General features: G+C 40.9%; 1 protein-coding gene across 2 annotated transcripts in view; it reads left to right on the plus strand.

Annotated features, from left to right (window-relative positions):
- Positions 1–1,212: 1,212 nt before the first annotated feature.
- DICER1 (dicer 1, ribonuclease III) overlaps positions 1,213–16,008 on the plus strand; it is a 67,263-nt gene continuing 52,467 nt past the window's right edge. Inside the window, exon 1 of one of the 2 annotated variants that reach the window (XM_060165143.1) lies at positions 1,213–1,447. The gene's annotated coding sequence lies outside the window, so the exon portion shown is untranslated. Of the gene's footprint in view, positions 1,448–15,216; positions 15,307–16,008 lie in introns of those variants that run through there. The other variant, XM_060165223.1, reaches the window with a different exon arrangement.

A 16,008-nucleotide genomic window follows, 5' to 3' on the forward strand; every position in this document is an offset into this window, starting at 1 on the left:
TACTCACAGGGTCCACATATCAATCAAAGCTTAGAACAGCCTGTCCAATAGCAATATATACGAGCCACAAAAGACATGAAAAACTTTCTAGTATTTACACTGAAAAAAAAATGAAACCCATATGTAACCTAATATGTCAAAAATACTATCACTTCAAAACGTAATCAATATAATAAATATTAGTGAGATGGTTTACATTCTTTTGTGGTAAAGAACACATACGTCTGATTTCCAGCTATCATATCTCGACCAGGACTAGCCATATTTGAAGTGCTCAATAGTCACACGGAACTGGCGGCTGCTGTATGGACCAGCGCCGCTCCAGACATGTCTAGCACGTAATGTGTGCTAACGGCTAACTCTTAGCAGAAGCATGGTTGCTGTTACCATACCTCGCCTGGAGTAAAGCAATCTATCAGGTGAGTCATCCGGAAGACAGGCCTACATTTGGGGATAAATTAATAGAATTTTCTTTTAGCCAGTCACTTACTGGATCTCTGTATTTTAATTCACAGCTGCAAGATAAAATACACTGTTCTGACCTATGCAAATGACCAATTTACATAAATGGGGCCGCTGCCCCCATCTCATTTTCTGGTTATCCCTGTTCCGGGGTGGGGCTGGGGGTGTGGGATTAGTTGTCTCCCCACATGCGGAGGGCCCTGGACCACTAACGCAGGGGAAAAGCAGGCGAGGGGGTCGGTCCTTTAAAAAAGGTGCGGGGGCGGCGAAAGGAAATCCGAGCCCTGCGCACAACAATTACGACCATGGGGAAGGGCCTCGTTTAGGGGGCCGGGGGCCGTGGGTGCCAGAAGGGGCAACAATGCAGGCGGACGAATTCCGAGAGCCAGCAGATTCTGCCGACTCAAGCGAGCGTCCGCAACCCCGACGCGCGGGCCCGGGATGGTGGCGAAGGTGCCGAGCGGCGGGCAGTGGAACGTCCGGGTACCGTCCCGGCTCTGGGCCGCAAACACCGCCTGGGCCTCCGCCGCTCGCGTCCACTGTCTCCCGGCTCCTGAGTGGCTGGGGGACCGGGATTAACCTTTCACCGCCGAGCTCTGTCCAATCACAGGCTCGCTCTCATGCCGGCGCGGGGCGAGTGGAGCGTGGGGGCGCGGAGGGGGCGGTGCGGACGCCGGTCGGATTCTCCAAGCCGCTGTGCGCAGTTGCCGCAGGCCGTGCGCGGGCTGCGGGCGAGCAGGGCGCTGCGCAGTCTCCGCAAGCGCCGGCGGGAGGGGTCGCGGCGGAGGCGCGGCGCAGCGCGGCGCAGGCTGCTTCAGGCCCAGGTGAATGGAGTAACCTGACAGCGGGGACGAGGCGACGGCGAGCGGGAGGAAATGGCGGCGGCGGTGGCGGCGCCGGGCGGCAGCGGGAGGCCTGGGCTGTGACGCGCGCGCCGGAGCGGGGTCCGATGGTTCTCGAAGGCCCGCGGCGCCCCGTGCTGCAGGTGAGGCGGGATTCCGCGGAGCCGCTTTGTGTCCGGGGAGGGGAGCGGCCCCGCCTGGCCCCGCGCCTGCCTGGGCTCCGAGGCCCGCGTGGGCGCCCGGCCTGGGGCCTACGGTGGCGAGACTCGCGCGGACAGATGGCGCGGCCTCGCCTGGTCCCGGGCGACGCGGCCTGTGGGCCGGACGTCCACGCCGCCGGGCTTTGCGCCTCCCCGACCCCAGCGCCCATCCTGATTCGGTGCTTCCCAGGGACTTTGTGCGGTCGCCCTGGCACCGGACGGGGACGGGGACGCGGGCGCCTCCGCTCCCGGAGTGGAGCGGGTCCTCGCAGGTCGCTCCCGGCCCGCGGAGAGTGGGGGTTTGACAGGTCCGGTTACGCACACGACGGTGGTACGGAGTCAACCGCCGCGTCTCGGGAGCATCCTCGGGAGCCTGCTTGGTGGCGGTGGCCGCGTTGGGCCTCCTGGGTGGACACCTTCGAGGGGGCGGGAGGAAAGGAAGCCGGGCCGTCCGCGCTGGCAGGAAAGCGCGAGACTTCGGGGCGCGCCCGGCGAGGATTGTTTGTGTTTATTGGCAGGTGACCAGATCTGAGTCCCCAGGGACGGGTGGCCGAGGCCATCTTTAAGCCCCTCCTCTCCGGTGTTTTTGTGCCAGCACGCCTGGACTCTGCAAAGGGGCTTTCTTGAGGGTTTTCAGTCTTTGGGGAAATCTGTGTATGTTTTAAGTTGGCACGGCAGATTTTTTGTAGATTTTCCGGAAAAGCTGAGCTGCCCGATAGCTTTGCCCGCAGTACAGAACTAACAGACCACTTAATGTATCTTTAATGGCCTGAGGATTTGCAAAGACAGAGATGAGTGGGGCTCCTTGCTGTACAGTGTTTAGTCAGTGCTTTTGTGAAGAAAGTCATGCTTATGGGGACACGTTACTTAACCCAGATGATAAGTCTATTGTTGTGACTATCACGGTTTAAAAAATACTCATCTGATTAAAGAATATTACTTTGAAGTCTTTGCTTCTTGACGTGCTTTGGTCTTTAACTTTTCTGAATCTTCACAATTCTGATTTTCAGTTGTCTTCGTGTTGCTTCTTTTTCAAATGCAGCACACTCAGTGAATGGAAAAGGGTACAAATTAGGAGTCACTCGGAAAATACTTCTAAAAAATGTGCTTCAATAAAAGGTTAACTCCATTGCAAATATAGTGTCCTAAACATTAAATTTTTGAAATAAAAATATCCATCTTAACCCAGAGCTCCAATAATTTATTAGAGGGTGGATGATGGTACAAGATGCTGAATGAGGCTGCTAGTGAATAGTAATTTTAGTATTAATATCTTTGGGAACTAGGTTGCCGTAATCAGCTTATTTTGCAGTGTTGTCTTTAAAGCTAGCTAGTAGCTATCTGTGGCATATGTATATTATATGTAATATATGCTGTGTATACTTACATATATAATTATTTCAAAATTTTATTTTAGGACATAGTTTATAAAACTTTAAAGATTAGAAACACTACAAAGATTGCTTTTAATATGATCTTTATGAACATTTAAATGGCAGTGTTGGATAATGGACTTACTCAAGGCATCAAAATGCTGATTTAAGAAAAGATGAGCACATTTAATTTGGGGAGAAAAGACCTTCTTTTCCTGTAGTTATTTCAATAAGGGCTTGTTTTACTTTTTATGCTGTCATCTCATGATTAAAGGTTAAGTTCTGTCTACTGTATTATATCTGTGGCACTGTGTATGTGTTGTAAAGTGAGGTGGTTTTGCCATTGCTGAATTTTATTGTCTTGATTTAGAAGACATTGTATTTTGATGTGGCTCATGATTCTTATTTGATAGTGATTTTGTGGTAGTATATAGTGGGTAGTACTTTCAGTGTAGTGCTGTCTTCAAAGGAGGATGACTTTTATGGCATTGAGAGATTTATTCCCTGCCACTGTCTGATGTGTGAGATGCTTGTTTCGTTTGAGAAAATAGGTATTTCATCAACATTCTCTCCCTTGTGACCCTAGCATCCTGTGGTCATTACTTGTGGCAGAGGAGAGAAGGGAAAACATTTATTCATAAGAAGTTCCTCCTTAACTGTGTGCCAAGATGTTTCAGGTGCTTTTATGTGTGTTCTTATTTAATCCTCACCGTGACCCTGAGACAGACTTGGTATTGTCTTATTTTACATGCAAGGAAGCTAAGACTCAGAGAGTTATGAATCTAGAAGTGGCAGAGCCAGGATTGAATCATGGTTTGATTTAAAAATCTTTGCATGTGGGCTGTCTTCCTTACGTTGCATTGCTGTTCCAAGTGGATTTTAGGGAAAAAACCTGTGTAACTTGCAGGTAAGTTTTTAGTTAATACTTGTTTAATGAATGGAACTCTGTCTTAAATGTTCAGGTGACCTTTGGTTATCTGAATAATTAAGATTTTTAACTTTTTTTGTGGTAAAATATAACAAAATGTACCACTTTAACCATTTTTAAGTGTACAGTTTTGTGGCATTAATTACGTTCACATTGTTTGCCTGCCATCACCACCATCCATCTCCAGAACTTTTTCATCTTTCTCAACTGAAACTCTGTAGCCATTAATCACTAACTCCCCATTCCACCCTCCTCCCAGGCCCAGGCAACCACCATTCTGTTTTCTGTCTCTATGAATCTGCTACTCTTGGAACCTAATTGAAGCAGAATTGTACAACATTTGTCCTTTTGTGACTGGCTTGTTTCACTTAGCATTGCATCTTCCAGATCCATTCACGTTGTAGCATGTGTCAGAATGTCCTTCCTTTTTAAGGCTGAATACTATTTCATTCTGTATGTATGCACCACATTTTGCTTATCCATTAATCCCTTGATGGACACTTGGGTTGCTTGTACTTTTTTGGCCTTGTGAGTGATGTTGTTATGAACATAGGTATACAAATACTTGCTTGAGCCCCAGCTTCTGCTTCTTTTGTGTATACCTGGAAGCGGTCGGATTGTTTCTAGATCATCAGAACACTAGTCTCAGAACTTATTGCAGTATGAGTTTTCTCAGGGTTTTTCCAGGTGGTTATACTTCCCTACAAATAGGAACTTTTTATTAATAGAAGACTTTAATCTTCTTGAGGCCCAGGATTTACTTGTTTTTATGATCTCGGTTCCCACCAGTGTTTGGCAAGTAACTGAATTCATTCAGTTGATCCATCATGGAGCTATGTTCTGCTCTGTTGATGTCAGAGGAAGGTACTGGTCAGGTCCCTTTTTAACTTGTGTAAATAGTTAAGTTGGAGCCAAGTGATTTATCCTTGTGCTCTGCATTTTGGACATTCAGGAGTTCAGCTCATTCTCAAAGCCCGATGGATGTATGTGTTTTATTATTTGTCTGCTTTGAGAAAGGATTTGAGATGGTCTTACGATAGATGTTTGAGAGGACAGTGAAAATAGTGGTGAAGGTTGAGGGGTAGAGTGTGGAGGGAATTAGATGAGAAGCTCAGCGCAAGGATAATTAGCGTCTGCATGTCACTAAAGTTTTTTTTTTTAATATTTTATTAGTCAAAGCAAAAGAGGAAACAGAACTAATTATAGTTGGTATTGATTGGTGAAAGGAAGTATAGCAGTTAATCAGGAGAAGCAGACTTTTCTCTTGTATGATGAATAAGCATTTGAATTCTTACGTAAAATGACATTAACAATATATGGAGAAAACGTTTTACATTTTATAAATGATGGAGAAATAGTTTTCACATGCCCTTTTAGAGAAACTGGATAAAGGCCTCAGATATAATGGAAAAGCGTTAGTAATGTAGGTATACACGTTCTGGTGATTTGATTCATGAGTTTAGTTAATTTCTCTTTCAGACGATGTCCATCATATATCAGTTGTCTCATTCAGGCTTTTGACAGACGCTGAGTAATAGTCCATTCACAATGTACTCTTTTCTGGATAGTACAGGCAGTCAGGATTTTCCAGATTCTCTCTGCCTGTCTTTAGGAATTGTGTGTTGGTCTAAAAAGTAGGATTGCTTGTATAGTGGTATAGCCTTATTTTTGAGGTCCAGCTGATGAAATTGAAATTTTCAGTCATGTAAGAAGGCCTTTGTTAAAATAAATTTTGAGTACAAAATGGCTTTCCTATTTTCCTAGAATTGTCAGTGAATTGTTGGTTCTCCTTTAATATGCAAATTTGCTATACATTTTAAGTAGGTGGCTAAGAAGATGCCACAAGAAAACATTGTCTGAGGCTGTCAGTAAGACTTACTAGAAATAAGACACGAAAGACTTGAATTTTGGCCTTGCTGTTCTGGTGTTTGAAGCTCATAGTGACACTAAATGTGCCGTGTTAAGGTTTATGGAATGGTAAGGATAGTAAGGGTAGAATAGAGCAGTGCTGGCGTAAAGACAGTGCTCATCTTTGTTGAGTGAATAAATTACTTTTATATTAGCTTTTAAAGGACTTAGAAGCTAACAGTTTTATGGAAAATAATATTGCTTGTATATTAAGGCTTTTAAAAAGATCATTACTGTTCTGATTTTGGACAGATCATGCTGCCTCATTCTTCATTAGTGAGGACTTATTATGTTCACAGAGACATTGTGGATGGAGAGAAGGATTTCATAGAAGAAAGTTGCTGTGAAATTGGGAGTTTTCCTGGTATTGTAGGCATTCTCATTGCCGAAGCTGGCTAACCCTCGGTTCTTTCTCAGGTGACGGCTCAATGTGTGCAATAAAGTAAGAATTTAGAAAACACATTTGGAAATTCTTTTTTGATTAGAATATGTCAGCACACCAGTTCAGAATTTTAAAAATAATGTGCTTAAAGAACTCAGATAATGAGAGAAGGATCTCAATTTAAGAACTGATCTTTGACATGATGCAGAAAGGTTCTTTGATTAAGGAGTTAGATCAGTAACTCTGTTTGAAGGGAAAGAGAAAGGCAGTAGACTTTGAGATATTTTGAGATTTTTTTTTGAGAGGGCGAATTTAACATGCTGAGCCCAGAGCTGCGCGTGGCCTCTCCTCTCGCCCATCCTGCTACACTGCCATCACTCATGGGTAGCTCTGATTAGTGGTATTTTAAGCTTTTTCCATTTTGCAGAATTAAATATTAGTATTTTATCGAAGCATTATAAGGACGTTTAAGAGCAAGTTTTTGGTGTCAGAGAGACCAGGGTTCAAATTCTGATTCCTCCAGTTTAGCTGAGGAGCACAGGGTGTCTGGCAGCCTTTCTGAGTCAGCTCCCTCATCTGAAATCCGCTCATAATAATAGTACCTACTTCTTGAGGCTGTGAGGAAAAAGTGAGTTTCTTAAACTCTTAACCCAGTTCTGTCACATAACCACCATTTCATAAAATTTAGCTGATGTTACTTTGCTTCAGATACGTACATTAGAGGAAATTTTGCTCAAGAATATATTCTTAATGTGATTTGATGATATTGTGATTTCCCCCAGAATTATGAATATTGAGATGTTATACTTAGCTTTATAATGGAAGATGAAAAAGAGAAGAGGGCTTGAGTGCAATATTTCACAGACAGGTATTCTATATGAGGATTGTCTGTATTGGGTCAAATGGTTCAGCTACCTTAGCTGGGTCTCTATAATAGTGACCAAGCATAATAGTGCCTTAAGTATTGCTCAATTTCCCTATATAACTATCATTCTTCTATTATGTATGAATAAATGCATCATCCTTGAATCTATATTTTGAAGCAGCATAAACTTTATATATATCGTATGTACTTGCTATAGTCCAGTGATTCTTATTCTTTGGAGACTCCTGATTTGACAAAAGATACGAATCTTATCCCCAGAAAAACGTGCACGTGCATATTCAGAATTTTATATACAGTTATAGGAGGTGCAGGGACGCCTGCTGAACCCCATCCGTACATGCTGATGTAGCTATATGAACACAAATAAAGACAAGTAATAGGTTAACCAAGGATAAAAAAATTTCAGATAATTGAGGCAGACATAATTGGTGGAATGAATGAACAATGTAAAATAACGAGTGGTTAGGAAACCTGTGTTCTAGTTTGGCTTTGCTTCTAAATAACTAGATATGTTAAGGGCAGGTCACCCTGGCCTTTCTAGACTTAGTTTTGGTTTTCTCACTTTTAAAATGAGAACATTTGTAAGGCTCCAGGCTATCTTATAGTCGGTAATCTTTGAAGCGTCTGTATAATTCAGGGACTTCTCCATTTCAGGCTGAATCTAAACTACATGTGAGACTTGGAAAAGAGAGGCTGCATTTACTGAGCATTGAGGTTTGTATGTAGTGAGTGTAAGAAAGTAGGTGATGGAATTGTGAGCTGTTCGGAGCAGGAAAGGTAAGGTGAAAACCATGGGAAGTAAGGCTTGGAAAGTAGGTCAAGTTGGATTGTGCCTTGAAAGGACGGCCAAATCTTTCAGAGACAGTTGAGTCTTTTCATCTTTTATCCCTGCATCTAGTACAGCTTAGTGAATGATTGTGAATGAATGAGAGTCTGATAGGAACTGTTTAAACTCTTGATCTGATCAATATGGTGAAGAGCAAGTAACCCACTGAGAGGCCTCTGGTACTATTAAAGAGGAAGAAAGTATTTGATAGGCACCTTCGTATTTTAATTGTAAAAGCTTATTATATTTTTGGACGGGACTTCCCTGGGGTTTCAGTGGTTAGGATTATGCGTTCCAGTGCAGGGGGTGCGGGTTCCATCCCTGGTCGGGGAGCTAAGATCCCACATGCCTCGTGTCCAAAAGGCCAGAACATAAAACAGAAGCAATATTGTAACAAATTCAATAAAGACTTTAAAAGTGGTCCACATTAAAAAAAAAAATCTTAAAAAATATGCTTATTATATTTTGTATATAACACTACCGGGATTACCTACCTTTTCCAAGGGTCTTGTATATTGTATAGCTAAACATTAAAAAGAAAAAAACCCTAATTTTAAAATCTTTATATGTACCTGTTACATATAATAAACTCAAGTAATTTATTGATCTTAGACCAAACATAATTTTGGTGTTCAGAGGAAAATGCATAATTTTGTTGATTAAAAACATATGAACAAATAATAGAACAACCTAAATTAGGCATTTAAATGTAGTGTGTAAATTCTACTGGAGTTAAGGCAAGCTATAATTTCCAAATGCTATTAGTGCTTAAAAAGAGTAATTCTTTATTGCTTACATAACACATGGACTTCAGTTTCCAAACCTTCTTCAATAAAATATGTGAAATGAAGCATTGTCAAAGGGTGCTTTCTTTTGGGGATAATTTGTAAAAAAAAGTTTTTGTTGACATATGACAGACTTCTGAAGGAGAATATATATTGTTATTATTTAAAATCAATCTTTGTACATCTCTAGCTTTTCTGTTGCTGAACATTAGGAGAATTCAGGGAAGTTTTTTTTTTTTAGATTTATTTATTTATTTTTGGCTGTGTTGGGTCTTCGTTTCTGCACACAGGCTTTCTCTAGTTGTGGAGAGCAGGGGCTACTCTTTGTTGTGGTGCACAGGCTTCTCATTGTGGTGGCTTCTCTTGTTGTGGAGCACGGGCTCTAGGCATGTGGGCTTCAGTAGTTTTGGCACGTGGGCTCACTAGTTGTGGTGCATGGGCTTAGTTGCTCTGCGGCATGTGGGATCTTCCTGGACCAGGGTTCGAACCCATGTCCCCTGCATTGGCAGGCGGATTCTTAACCACTGCGCCACCAGGGAAGTCCCCGGGAAGTTTTTTTACATATGAATTGGGTCCATATTTTGGCCAGGAGTAGGGAAAAAAAAATTTTTCCTAAGGCCTCTTTAGCATGCACACGCTTATACATGTGCACGTGCATGCATGTACCCACACATACATGTACACATGCAAAACATACACTTATACGTACATATATACATGTATGAAATCTGTGTCTTGCCTGAGCAGCAAATGCTCTGGCAAAATGCTTACCTGTGTTGTCTATATTGAGTGAAGAAAAAGTTACATGGTACATTATAGTTTCTATAATATTAATTAATCTAGTTTATTTCACTATGTCTGAACCCCCTTTATAATAATCTGTCTTAAGGTAGCACTTAATTCATTTCACTAGAGAAAGAAGTCATTATGTAGTTTCTGTGTCAAGCAGTAAATCACGTTTAGTCTTCAGCTAAATGTAATAAAGGTATTGAAAAAAATGGTGAGATATATAGTCTGTTATTGTGTATTTATTGAGCACCTAAACTAGAAAGGTCAAGAGAAATATCCATAGTCAGGGCTGATTTCAGTTGCTAAGGCTTTATAATTAAAGCAATATTTACTTATATGTGTTTATGCAGATTCAGTTAAAAGTAAAATATTCAGTGGGCATCTGTTAATCTTAAAATGGATACATTCTTTTTCAATCCCCTGAGGAGATCAAGAGGAACATATCCAGATACATATTTTGACCGGCAGATCGGTGTAAATGGGCACTTCCTTTGAGACCATAGTGTTTTGTATATTGTGAAAATAAAAATAGGAATCAGACAAAATTTTAAGCAGAGTTCTACCTCTCCCATTCATTAGCCACATGGCCTTGGGCAAGTTATTTCAAATCCCTTTAAAATGGAGATGATAACTTGTCTTAGTGTTGCTTTGTGGATTAAACCAGATAATAGAATATAAGTGCTCAATAAAGGTAAATTTTCTCCCTTTCCTTCTTTACTCTGGGAGCTTTTGATATTTCATACTTGCCATGGTATATGAAGAATTTTTACACATTGTATTAAGGATTGTTTACTTCTCTTTTATTTTATATTTATTTTTAATTTTATTTATTATAATTTTTTCGTTACACAGGCCTCTCACCGCTGTGGCCTCTCCCGTTGCGGAGCACAGGCTCCAGACGCGCAGGCCCAGCGGCCATGGCTCGCGGGCCCAGCCGCTCCGCGTCATGTGGGATCTTCCCGACCGGGGCACAAACCAGTGTCCCCTGCATCGGCAGGCGGACTCTCAACCACTGTGCCACCAGGGAAGCCCCATAAGCAGTTTTTAATTAAATTTCTTTAAAAGCTATAGACTTCTTCACATTTTCTCTTTCTTAGATGTTAATTTTGGTAAATTGTATTTTTCAGGAAATTTGCCCATATCATCAAAAGTGTTCTCCAGAGTAAGATATAATTGATATTAAAACATAACCAGGACTTCCCTGGTGGCGCAGTGGTTGAGAGTCTGCCTGCCGATGCAGGGGACACGGGTTCGTGCCCCGGTCCGGGAAGATCCCACATGCCGCGGAGCGTCTGGGCCCGTGAGCCATGGCCGCTGGGCCTGTGCGTCCGGAGCCTGTGCCTCGCAATGGGAGAGGCCATAGCAGTGAGAGGCCCGCGTACGGCAAAAAAAACAAAAATAAAAAACAACATAACCAGATAAAACTTTGCTCTATGTGGAAAAAATTACAACTTTTTAAGAGAGTCATTTAATGATTTAATATAAAAAAATACTCTTTGTTGTGGTGTATGGAAGGATAGAAGTGTTTAATGTCACTGAAATTAGGTTTTTTATGTCCTTAGAATTCAGGCACAAGTATGATTTATATGGACAAATTTAGCTCCCTGAAAACTAATAGAGTTAGTTTCATGAAAATGATATTCAAAAGCTGTCAGTATGTGACATCTTTAATTAGATTGGAAGCTAAATTTTTAATCTTTGGCCAAAGTTCACTCTGGATAAATTTGACTAATGAATTATAATTTAACATATTCTTTGTTGTTCTTGGAAGGATTGTTTCTAAGTGATAGTAAATAAAAATAAGTAGTTAAGGTATGAAACAGTAGTATTTTAAAAACCTTCCGGGAGGTGGGGGGCAGTCAATATTCAAATGGCCTCTACCTAAGAGTTGCCTATTAGTGGTGAGAATTGTCAGCCTTTCTTCATGTATTCAGATAGATCCTGCTTGTGCCTGGTACTCGGATTGGTTCTGGACATATGGATTATATATATTACATTACTGTCTTTTAACTGATATTGTTAACTTTGTGAAAATGTGGCACTGGAGCTGAGACTTGAAGATTGAGGAGCAGATGGCCAGGGGATGGTGTGTGCAAAGGCTCTGAGGTAGGAAAGAGCTTGGTGGAGGGCCTAAGGCCCTGTGACTAGTGGGAGACGGGGGAGTTACCCAGCCCCAGTCAGGGAGAGGGAGAGGCAGGGTCACACATAGTAAGGATTTTAGATTTTATCCTAAGTGCAAAGGGAATTCATTGAAGGTTTTGAGCTGTCTTGCTGTCCTGGTTTGATTCATCACGTTTCTCGTACCCAGAGTCACCTGGAGCTTTACGCTCCATGAGTACTCTACTTTTGATTTTAATCCCTTTGTTTTTTTTCTGGGACTGATGCTTGTTGGTAGTCCCTGGCGAGAGGTTGAGTTTGGCAAATGACAGCTACTTCTTCTGCTCTTAGTGTTGGATACTGTGTCTCAGTCACATTGTCTATTTGCCATTCAGACAGTTTACTTACTGAGTAGGTCCCTTAGAGGTGCCAGACTTTATCTTTGCAATCATGTGTAAGCAGATACGTATGGGGTATCCTCGTGGCTTTGCTCATGTTCAAACAATGTAGGATTAAAAGCACTAGGATACGGTATCCTTGCAGGATACGGTAGCCGCCAGTTTTGTCCTTTGGTCCAGTGTGGGCGCTTGCCAGTTTTTTTAAAGAGGACTATAACAATTCTGAAAGGTGGGACCAGTTATAGTTTTGGTTCTTGCTCTTCTTCCCATTCTCAGTAGTCCCCAGATTTGTGAACCATGTAGCATACTCTTAATTGACTCTCAAAGAGAGGCTCTGAGTCTTTTTGAGCATGGTTCCCGCAGTCTCTCACCTCTTCTCTCCAATATGTGCAATTCCTTTTTCCACAACAAACATCTTACCTATTTTTTTTTTAGTGATTTGCGTAGTTGACTTACGCTACAGTTAAATGTGTGTGTTGTGGATTATGTAGGGAGAAGGAGGAGCCAAGGGGCTGCCATCTGTGTAGGTGCCATTGTAGAAATGAGGTCGTTTGCCCGCAGTCTTAGAGCTAACGGGCTCATTCACCACTCTGACTTTGGAGCCTACTTCCTTTCCTGGATTCTTTCTATAATATATGTATATTGGGTTTAATTGTAACATAATTGAGTGAAATAAGAGTTGTTACCTTAGGAGACTGCATTTATTTTGATGCTGCTTTTCTTTCTTGAAGCATCTCTGGAATTCCTGTAAGAATGGTTGTGTGAGGGGGTGTGATCTTAATTGTATTTAGCAGTAACAGATCTTCATCTTTCTTTTTAGATTAATAGAATTTTTGGAATTTTTGGAGAAGTTCCTTTGATCTCCAAGTGGAAATGTACTGTAGGCAGTCAGGGATAGTGAATTGGAGCTAGAGATGGGGTGACCAACCATCTTGGTTCTTCCGTGGTTGGACTGGGTGGGTGGGTGGTTCCTGGAACAAGGGATTTCAGTGCACCAACAGGGACAGCTCCAGCCAAACCTGTATTCGTAGAGGCAGTGATTGTAACCAGGAAAAGGAATGTCCCCTGTAAAGGAAAGAGTAAATTTCAGGAGTCTGTTACTTCGTTGTATTCAGATGTTCTTGTCTATGGGCCTTGATAGAGAGTCATTCTTAGGCTGAGATTAAGTAGGTGACAACCCTTGGTGTATGCTGAGACTAAAAAGGCCCACAGGACGAGATTCTAATCCCTTTAGAGCTGTGTATAAGGCCCTTTATGGTCTCGCCCCTGCTTATCTTACCACTTTCATGGTCTTGCTGTTCTCCTGTGGGACACTGCGCTGCAGCACACAGCTTGTAATTCCCTCAGCTCGACTTGCCTGGTTTCTGTTTAAATGCTGCTTCACATGCTGTCTCCCCGTCCCCATGATGTCCTGTATTATCTTCTCCCTAACTAGTGCTATTACTATGCATTCTTCAAAACTGAACTCAAGTTCTCACATTCTCCAGAATACAAGTTTGCATTAGGGATGTCTTGCTTAATAAATACGTGTTGAATGAATGAACAAATAATTTGAGGGGCAGGAGGTGCAATGAGAATTTTTTAAGTGGGGAAAACCACTTTAAATATCACTTTTTGTACTACTCATCTGTGGAGGCTGTGATACACTCGTCGTGGAGTTACAGGGAAAGCAGAGAGCATGAGTGGTTGCACGTGGCTGTGGTGTAGGCTCTGCCTCTCACCTGGAACTTTGATGTGTTTGCTTCCTGACTCAACATTGACTAAGCGTCCATCCATAATCATACGTTTCTTAGGCTCATTTTGTCTCAGAACTGACCTCTCTTTAGTAGTGAAATGTTCACATTGTAGCATCTTAAAGCAGCTTGACATAGAGAGTTGTGGACCCTTTTCCCTCGTGGATGTTCTTATGTGTTGTAAAAGGTAGAATTGAGTAACATTCTAGCACTTGTTGAACAATATTTTTGAGTAAAGTACAGAAACTTGGAATCAAACATTAACCTTAAAACCCACCTTGGAAGCTAGTGATGTATTAAATATTTACCTTTCTGAAAACAAAATTGCAAAGTAAGGTCATTATAGGTGACTTGAAGGGCAGGGGCGGGTATCTGTGCCATTTTGATGTGTTGGAATGTTGTCTTTTTAAGAAGTATTCCAAGTAAGTGGGCCATTGGCTGGCAGCCTAGAGTTACTTTCTATATGGAGATTTTGGTGGATGGAATTTGTTAAAATGGTATTTGACCTGTATTCAACTTCAATTTTGGACAAATCCCATTTTAGGCATAATTACATGGAAATGTAAATATAATATGTTTATGCTACAGATTTTAGAGAAATGCAGAAATTTGTTTGGTTCATAGAGTAGTGCAGGAAAAGAAGGCTGGTGAATTTGTGGTTTAAGTTATAGAAACTGGGGTAAATTTTACCACATTCAGTGGCTTAAGAAGGGAGTTTTTTCCCCCGATACTTAAGACAGAGTCATATATCTTTATTGTCTTCATCCTCAGTTTAAGAGTGTGTTTAATTCTGAAAGTAATAAAGTGTTCAAATTGTAGGGGATTTTAAAATGCAGAAAAGTTTTAAGGAGAAAGAAATTACTTATGGTAGTAATCCCAGCCTCAATTTTGGGTGCAATTTTCTTTCCCTCCATTCCTCCCTTTCTTCTTTTCTTTAGTTTTTAACTTGAGGACACAATCAGATCTTCCTGCAAATAAAAGTTTTTTCATTGAATCCCATAACATAAGCATTTTTGTTTATTATAAACTGTCATCATTTTAATAGCTCAGTTGAACTGTAGTTCATACAAAGTGAGCCATCCATGGTTTACCAAACCATTCCCTCACTCATTGTTAGACATTTAGAGTTTTTGGGGGAGGTGGGAGGGACATTTTTTGCTATTATAAATGGTAATGCTGAAGGGTGCATATCTGAATGTAGTTTGTGTTAATGTTGTAAGCTAGATTTATATGCAAGGATTTCTAATTAAAAATGACAGATATGACAAAAGTGAAAATGGAAATATTTCTTTTGTGCTGTGTATTTAACTACCTAAGACTAAAAATTCCAGTGTTTAAATTTTTGAAATTATTATCCCTTTTCTCTTTGGTCTGTCACTCTTTGGTTTGACCTTAGTCATTTCATAATCTATATTCACCAAATAATAGTTGATAAATCCTTGAAATATTTATTTTATGTACAATGGGTATTTTGGATGTTTCCTATCTTTTTGTTTTCTCTTTTCTTGCATTTTATATTTTCAAAACTTGTCTGATGGTGATGATGATGATGACGACGGTTACTTGCCCAGCTGTGTACCATTTCATTGCCTAAGAAACAGTTCAGTCATGTTTGCAGTGATGTCTGGGGAGCCAAACAGAAGTAGCACGTAGTATTTTTTGGTTTTTGCTTTTAAAGAGGACTAGTGGACACAAAGGTGTTTAATTTCATTTTACATTATATACCATGTTTTGTGATTTAAATTTGTTTGATTTTCATCGAACTGGAAATTCATAATGACTAGGTAGTGTGGTTTTTCAGGTTCATCTGATTAAAAATACTGTATAAAATCTTGTATAGTACTTTAACTTTGTATGAGAATAATTTTTTTATATTGAATCTTAGGATTGATACAACATTTTAGGTTCTTTAAGGAGTTCCTTAAAGTCTTAAGAATTGTATGACAACAGTGGTTGTAGATAGAGATGGTAGTGTGGTTTCTTTAAAACTATCTTTTTTTGAACATTTTCTGTGCAAGGACTTTTGCTCTACCAAGGTTATTATGTGTTTAATTACTTAATCGTCATAATAGGTGCTCTATTTTATAGGCAAGGAAACAACCTTAGAGAGAGGTAGTAGAGTCTGATAAACCTTGGTCTTCCTGACACTGGACTCTGCTAGCATTCAGATTATTTTAAATGAAAGATACTTAAAAAGAAAGAAAGAGAAAAGACTGCTTTCTACATCCCCAGTGGCCTTACCCAGTGTCCCTCCCACATCAGAGGGCCTCGGTGAGGAGGGAATGACTATATTCCAAAATATTAAGAAGTGAGAGCGTTGGCTTGACTTAGGAATTAACTTAAAACAGCCTCCTCTCTTTCTCCTCTAACTTCAATTTAGAAAAGGGAGGTTGTTTGGA

Source organism: Lagenorhynchus albirostris, chromosome 1 (genome assembly GCF_949774975.1).
Source record: "Lagenorhynchus albirostris chromosome 1, mLagAlb1.1, whole genome shotgun sequence".
NCBI lineage: Eukaryota > Metazoa > Chordata > Mammalia > Artiodactyla > Delphinidae > Lagenorhynchus > Lagenorhynchus albirostris.